Source organism: Lycorma delicatula, chromosome 5 (assembly GCF_047948215.1).
Source record: "Lycorma delicatula isolate Av1 chromosome 5, ASM4794821v1, whole genome shotgun sequence".
In the NCBI taxonomy this organism is placed as follows: domain Eukaryota; kingdom Metazoa; phylum Arthropoda; class Insecta; order Hemiptera; family Fulgoridae; genus Lycorma; species Lycorma delicatula.
The window spans coordinates 122,475,214-122,484,279 of record NC_134459.1 but is presented as its reverse complement, the minus strand read 5'-3'; positions in this window follow the sequence as shown (position 1 = coordinate 122,484,279).

Genomic DNA, 9,066 nt, shown 5'->3' with positions numbered 1-9,066 from the left:
CGAACATGAAGATTTATAGCTCATAACCGTCTGATGTATACAGTGTCACGGATATAAATTGAATGTTAAAACATTGGGCGTACAGAACGAACGCAGCTTTTACTAATACATCCATTGTACAGGTTATACTTCGACCAAAATGGAAAAATATTTCTAAAATATATGGTTCTTCTGATTGTATTGACTAATTGTCTTTTATGTAATTACCGCCGACGTATTTAAATTAATACTTATTGATTTTTTAACAATTTTTCAGTTTACAAATTTATTTTACAGATAACAAATTTATAAAAATATTGTAATGGAATTAAATTTTTTATATGTAAAAATAATAAAATATAGTTAAAGCAAGGAACAATTCTGGTAAAATAATACGTATTATTATCATATTACAAGTATGATATTAAAAGTATAGACAGTTTACACGTAATAGATTTTTTATTGTACGTAATAGTATTACTCGTATCTTTCTTTAATCTTAAAGAAACCGTAAGCTTTAGGAAGTTTTAAGGTTAAAGCCAGTTCAAGGGAGGCATACATTATCTTCTCATAAAAGTTACAAAAGCCGAAAACAGGTTAGCTATTGAAATCTGATAGTGTTAAAACTTTACACATTTTGATTACAAATTTAAAAATAAATATTTGCATTATTTAAACTTAATGATTGAACATTTTTTCTCATTATCACTCTAGGAGATCAATCATTATAAACTTCTTTGCATTATAATTATTAAAAAAATAAAAAATAAATTTCACTGTGTACTCTTGAAAATTAAAATTACAAGGATTATTAGGAAAAAAATGATATTTTTACTAAAAATAATTTCTTTTTCATTAATAAAGAGTTTGTCAAGGATAAAATAATAATTCACTATTCATAAAACATATACGATATGGTTAATATTTAATTAACGGTAAAAATTAATTTTTTTAAAATAAAATATCGATTAGCCCAGACTGTGTACATTTGTTAGTTGTTCAGAGTTTATTTAACTTCAAAATAACTTTTTTTTTGTTTTTATAATGAATAAAGACTCATCGCAACACGTTTTACTCCCTTGAATAATTTTCATTAAAAAAAAAAAAACAACAAAAAAATTAAATAAAATTTGAAAGACGTCTTAAATTTTTAATAAGTAAAGATTCAGTTGAAACACTTTTACGTAACTGTAGTAGATGAATTTGATTTGTTTAATCTAATAATTACATTTGACAGATTAGTACTTTTTGTTAGTATTTATGTTCTATATCCTGCAGAACAAAGAGGGAGGGAAATCTCTTTTTTATACTGATGACTATTTTACAACAAAAGGTTAAATCTCTTGCATGGAAATATGCAAATTATTTTAAAGAATGAAAAAATGCTATACCTGACGGGGATTTGAGCTCGGAATCTTCTAAATGAAAAGCAAAATTTATTTATTTTTTTTTAAACAATGCAAAACTGTAGTTATACCTACATTATTATTTTAAAATTAAACATAAAAATTTCTGCTTTTGCGCTGAGTTAAAGAAAGCAGTTTAGTAATAAACTGTTTAATTATTAATATATATTTCATTATTTAGTAATAAACATAGTGTTCATTAATTATGAACACCCTGTTATGAGGTGTATTAGGTGCTACACACATTGTGTAGTTTTAAAACAGTAGTTTACAGTGATAACACACACCGGATTGGTCCAGTAGAGAACGCGTCTTCGCAAATCAAAAAGTTAATTTCGAAGTCGAGAGTTCCAACGTTCATGTCCTAGTAAAGGCAGTTACTTTTACATGGATTTAAATTCTAGATCGTAGATTCCGTGTTCTTTGGTGGTTGGGTTTCAATTAACCAAACATTTCAGAAATGATCGACTTGAGACTTTACAAGATTATACTCATATATATCATTCTAATTCATCCTCTGAAGTAATACTTGACGGCGATTCCCGGAGGTTAAACAGGAAAAAAGTTTACATTGAAAATTGTTCTGGAGAAATTGAAAGAATATTATACAAGGACAATATTTTCACATTTCAGTCTGATAACTAAGTAATATTTTGATAAATCATTAAAAATTAATTTTGAATTCAAACCTATCACATAGGAAACATAAGCAGTAATAGAAATGGAAAATTATGACCAACTTAACTCATAAGCTGTTTCCTTAAAAAAAAAGAAAAAAAAAGTTTTTATTATATTAGTATTTTGGTCTTATTTTTTTAGATTAGACTACTCTTGTTCTTCTTTTCTTCTTCCTGTGATCTTCTGTGGTCTTCCAATGTCACCACTTCCGCGTGGCTGATAATTTTGTACTTTTATGAGAAAGCTAACATTAGAAATATTCTCCAGATGTTACTCTCATCGACTGCGGTAATCTATGACTCTTTGCAACCATTTTTATCAGTTAAAATCAATTAATATCTAAAATTAAAAAAAAAATTGGTAAATTTCTTTATTAGAAACAAGATTCTTTGTTGGCATATGTCTCTACTTAAAAAAACACAACCAGAAAACTACTTTTATATATTACTCAAAAAGGTTTATGAATGAAAATTGTTCAGGAATATTATTTTTCTTTTGTTTCAATTATTTTTTATCTTCAAATATTTTTTATAGTATGACTAAACTATAACTATTTTACTACCTGTGTCAAGTGACGTCTTCTCTTTCGTATCTCGAGTTTTTAATTTGACTTCAAAAAATAAATTATCATTTTTAAATAATAATAAATAAAATCCTTTTCACTTTCGTACATTTTTATTTTCAATTTACTTACCAACCAAAATTGTATTTTTGCTTTTTTTGTTAAAAAAATGAAAATTTATTTAAAAAGGGTCTAAGGTTTTATTTAGTTATTTATAAATAGTATCACTAAAATAATTAATAAAAATAAATTATTTAAAAATATCTTTTCAATATCATTTGTCATAATACTTCTGTTGAATTCTACAGTTTGTGACAAATTATGGTAAACTAACGGAAATTTCTTTCAACTTTTCTCCAATAATATTAATCAGATAAATAAATGAATAACTTCATTATTTAATAATATATTTTTGGAGCTAAAGAAAGTTATTTTTGTCAAATTAGTCTTTATTATTATAGCGTTAAAATAGAAAATAATTATTATCATGGTCAAAAAAACACAACTTCAAAGCAATGTTACGAAGAGGCTTTCTTTTTACATAGTGAATCTATATTAAGGGCAATCTATATATTTTCTGATGATTTTAAAATTTAATTACAAATTTCATTATAAAGGTAAAAAACAAAGGATTATTTTATATTTTTCAGTAACTAATGATAGTAATAATGTTAATATAAATAATCACAATAACAAAATCTAGGCTGTGCAAACTCATCCTTATATCGTTATTATGTAAAAATTTTCTACAACTTAAATTTCCAGTTTCATCTTCTAATTTTACGTAAATTTAAAGTCAATAATGATTTATTATATCACTTCTGTTTTCCGTTCACCCAAAAGCGTATATAAGTTTATACAGTATATATATATATATAAATTATGTATGTATATGTATTATAACTGTATGTATATAAATTATAACTTAATTATAGTTATTAATTATATATAGTTATAGTTATAAATTAATTAGCTTATACTTAAAAATCTAACATTAGTTTTATTATGAAATATATTCTCATTTGTAAGATATTATAGTATAATTCAGTTTGCTTGGCTTAAAAATAAAATATATTTTTACGAAATTTATAGTATAGCAAAATAGTAAAATAGTAGATATATTTTCCATGATTGTACTTCAGATCCGATTTGATTTAGTTTGGCTAAGTAACTTTACAGATGGCTTACCTTGGGTTCCCAATACAATGGTAGATAACCGCAATTACCGAAGTTAAAGGAAGTAAAGTACAAGTTGGCCCGCATTACCACTATTATATCCATATAGAAGAAATGAGTATGTTAGCTTTCTCCTTTTACACCACATGGAAAAGAGTTTAAACGGACGAAGAATATTGATTCTAATTTTATAAGTTCATATTTATCTTTTAATTAAATCAATAAAGTTTTTTGCAATAATTTATAAAAAGGAAAAATACGTTACTCATGTGTAATTTTACTAATTCCATTTTACCAAGTATTCTGAACTTAATTGTTTTGTTTTGTTGACATTTAATGATTTGTTTCGATTGGTATGATTTTCCTCCCTTATTCGTGCAGCGAGTACACAAGCAGGTTGTTAAAATTTAGCGTGAATGATCCTAAGATCATCCAGCGACAAATTTACTTATATGAAATCTGAAAGAGAATAGTGTCCGGTGAATAACATAGAACTATAATATGGTAACGTTAAAATATAAATTGTTCAGCTTACAAGTGTCAACTTTTTGCACGTGAACACAATTGTTAACAATTAGCACCACTAAATTTTAGTGAAAAAGTTAATTTTTATTTTAAATAGAGTATGAAAGACAATACGTTTGTGAAATATTTTATAATATTTCACAACCTTTATAGATATAAATAACTATATAGATATTTAATCTAAAAATTTAAATAAAGTTCATAAATTCAAAACAAGGAATTAATTTTAATTTTTTTTTTTTAAATTTCAAATTTTTCAAAAATTTCAAATTTTTGTTTTATTTACAAACATGTGAAACTTTTTAAAATGGATGAGATACTGTAAAATTTAAATTCAGTCTTTTACAAGAAAATTAAACCAAGCCTTACAAAAGTAAAGTTTAATTAAGGTAAAATAGAAATATAGAAAAAATAATTAATACTATATTAATTAGACAATTAATATAGACAAATTAATAAAAATTATTTCTTATTTTCTTCCGTATACTAATGATGATACTAATTCTATATCAATTATAATTAATTATCTTGAAATGAGGAATAAATATGATTAATTTATAATTATATTATATTTACATTATTATGTATTAATTCGGATATAGTTGTAATTATTCGTAGCCCGTATATTTTCAGGAAATGAGATTGTAAGTATTGTGTTAATGAGTATTTTAATAAACATACTGTTTGTTGATAATTTTGTAAACAAACGATTGTATCTGAGTTTAAAATAGTGGCTAAGAACATAGAAAATTTTCTTTTTTGGATTACTACTGCAAATTATCAAATATTTTAAATATTATATGTTTTGTTTTATAATTAACATTTATTGTTTAGTATTACAAAAAAACTAATAAATTCGCATATGAGTAATTATGCTGATTTCAGTGGAAGAATGATAGCATTTTGACCTTTCATTCGGAGGTCCCGGGTTCGAATCCCGGTTAGTAATGGTATTTTCATACAGTAAATTTTTTTCCCACGTTTCTATGCACAAGTTTCAAAGATACTGTAGTTACTTTAAGAATTAGTTCATAAAGCAAAAAATTATATAGTATTTTTGAACAAAAGTGTTTATAATATAACACCCGAGCAAGCAAAATTTCGTTCATTTTTTATATGTTGGTTTGTTTTTCTTTAATCTTACTTCTACTATTACTCTGAACGCTGAAAATTTCTTCCCTTGTCTCTATACTTTTCCTGAAACCAAATTGGTCTTCTCCTAACACTTCTTCCATTCCACTCAATTCTTCTGTACAGAAATCTAGTTAAGATTTTTGATATATGACTAATTAAGCTAATTTTTCTGTATTCTTCACATTTAACTGCTCCTGATTTCTTTGGTATCATGACTATAGCACTATTTCTGAAGCCTGGTGGAAATTCCCCTTTTTCTTAAATATTGCATATCAGTTTGTATAATCGATCTATCGCTTCCTCACTGTACCGCGCAGTAATTATGCAGGTATCCTGTTTATCCCTGAAGCCTTTCTGTCATTCAAATCTTTTAATGCTCTATTAAATTCAGATTTCAGTATTGTATCTCCCTTTTCATCCTCTTCGATCACTCTTTTTCTTCTATAACACCAGTTTCTAATTCATTTCCCCCGTACAACTCTTCAATATATTCCACCCACCTATCGACCTTTTCTTTGTTATTGTAAATTGGTATAACATTTTTGTTTAACAGATTCTTAGATTTTAATTTTGTTCCAAAAAATTCTTCTTAATTTTCCTGTATGCTCCGTCTATTTTACCAATGATCATTTCTCTTTCCACTTCTGAACTCTTTTCTTTAAACCAATCTTCTTACGCTAATTTGCACTTCCTGTTTATAGTGTTTCTTAATTGTCGATACTTCTTTTTACCTTCTTCATCACTAGCATTCTTATACTTTCTACGTTCATCCATCCTCTCCAATATTTCTTTTGATATCTAAGGTTTTCTATCAGTTATCTTTGTTCCGCCTAAGCTTATATAAGCTCTTTGTTCACTTCTGCTGATTTAAGAATTTCTTTTATATCATTGTCCCATTCTTTTTCTATATTTTCTACCTTACCTTTTTATTCAGACCTCTTGCGATGTCCTTCTCAAAAAACTTCTTTACCTCCTCTTCATCAAGCTTCTCTAAATTCCACCGATTCATCTGACACATTTCCTTCAGGATTTTAAACCCCAATCTACATTTCATTATCACTAAATTATGGTCGCTATCAATGTCAGTCCCACAATAAGCTTTGCAGTCGACAAGTTTATTTCTAAATCTTTGTTTAACAATGATAAAATCTATCTGATACCTTGCACTATCACCTGGCTTTTCCATGTATATATTCTTCTATTATGATATTTGAACTGGATATTGGCAAAATTACAAAATTATACTTTGTGCAAAACTCAATGAGTTGGTTCCCTCTTTCATTCCTTTTGCCCAGCCCGTATTCACCCACAATATTTCCTTCCTTTCCTTTTCCAATGCTTGCATTCTAATCTCCAATGAATATTAAATGTTGCTCCCCTTTCATGTGTTTAATTAAATTGTTAATTTCTTCGTACATACACTCTACCTCATCATCATAATCATGGGCACTTGCAGGTATGTAAACGATAACAATTGTTGTTGGTTTAGGTTTTGATTTTATCGTTATTACAATGATTCTATCGCTATACATTTTGAAATACTCTACTCTCTTCCCTCTCTTTTTGTTCATTACGAAACCCTTTCTTGCCTGCCGGAACGGGGTACTAGTTTACCTTCGGAATATTTTACCAAGGAAGGCGCCTCCATCATTGCTATATGAAAATGCAGAGAGGTACATTTTCTTGGAAAAAAAGCAGCTGTAGTCTTCCATTGCTTTCAGCAGCGCAGTACTCAGAGGATTGAGTGATGTTGATATGGCCGTTTGAGTCCTCCTTAACTACGCCCTTAACAACTACTGATAGAGCTGCTCCCCTTTTTCAGGAATCATTCCTAAGTCTGGCTCTCAATAGATACCTCTCCGATATGGTTGTACCTTTGGTCCAGCTACTCCATATCACTAAGCAATCAAGCTCCCTTCCCATCGGCAAGGTTCATAGAGGGAGCTAATTGAGGTATAAAGACGATTTGATACACCTTTTCTACATATAATTTTTAATTCTAAGACATTATTTGTACTATATTTTGTTGCACAAAAACCGTATTGTTTTAGTAAATCTGATTATTTTATTACATTTATTGTAGTGTTTATTCTCCTTCCACGCTAAGTTACTTACTGATATGAACTTTTTTAATTACGTTTACCTCAAAATAAGATTTCAATTTTTTTCGAGGAAATTGAATGTGATATATACAGAATTTATGTGTCAGGCTAAATAATGATTACTGACTGATCTTCGCCAAAATGTTTATTTTAAGGAAATTCAAATAGTTTATGAATTTATTTGATAGATTCATCGTATTTTAATATCTTTTTTCCACTTTTATCGTTCTGAAAAAGTAAACAGCATATAAAGAATCAATTCAGGTACTGATATTTCTCCAGTTACATAGATGGTTTTCTTTTCTACATTTTAATTACTGGTACCGACCTAATACTGTTAGAACAGTAATGTTTTATAATTAGAGTAAATTAACAGAACATTTCACCTCACAACTACGATTTGTTTAAAATTCCTTACGTCATTGAAATCTGCGTTTTGTAAACTATTAAATAATATCATTGTTGTTAATGAAACAGTGCTTTAAGCTAATTCTGAATATATATATACATTCCTTCTCATGTTACCAACTTCAACTAATTATTCGATTTCCCTTCTATCTGTATTCACTTAATTGTACAATAATACAATAATGTTTATTTTCAGAATTACGATGCATATTAGATCCATGACTACGTTGTGAACTGGTTTGATATCTAATCCTTACCTCACCAAACCAAAATATAACAGTTTGATGATCCTAATTTAATTTAATTTAGCGAAATCTATCCGAGAAAAAACACTTCTCTTTTCTTGTGACTTAAAATTGAAGTAAAAATAACCTGTAACACAAAACTAGAAAATTGTCATAAAATAAATAATTAAGAATGTTATATTACCACTAAACTATAATTTAATCAAGTATAACAAAAATAAATTTGTTACCTAAATATATTTCTTTAATATCCGACAACCTGCTGCCTGTTGAACTGTTGACATAGTTTTCCAAATTTATCACAATATCTTTAATAATATTTTCACACAAATTGTTCGCTTCCCTTCCTTATTTTTCCTCTTTAATTACATTTTGAATCCAATTTTTACAACCATTTGCATTTACTCTGTTAATAGAGTTGATAGAGTAAACCTTCTATCAATAATTTTTTTACATCACTTAACTTAAATGCTATGCTATTACTCTCAATGTAGCCTTTGACTTGTACATATATCAATTCTATCGGGTTAAAATTGCATCGGTATGGAGGAAAACGCAACATGACACAATTTTTTGATTTTGGAATTCATCTACTTGATAATGAATATATTTTTGTTTAACTGGTTTTACAATTTTTATTAGTTCTACTTTATAACATGTGTTCGGTTTACTTAATTTTCTTCGGTTGTAACTATTAGGAAATTTCCGATTTTCGTGTCGAAGCTATTGGAATATTTTCAGTTTTTAGGCAATGGTAAGGCGCGTTATCCATTACTATCACAGATCTTTCATTTCGAAAATTTATTTAAACTACTGCATAAAATTGTCACCATTCATTTCATCGTGAAACT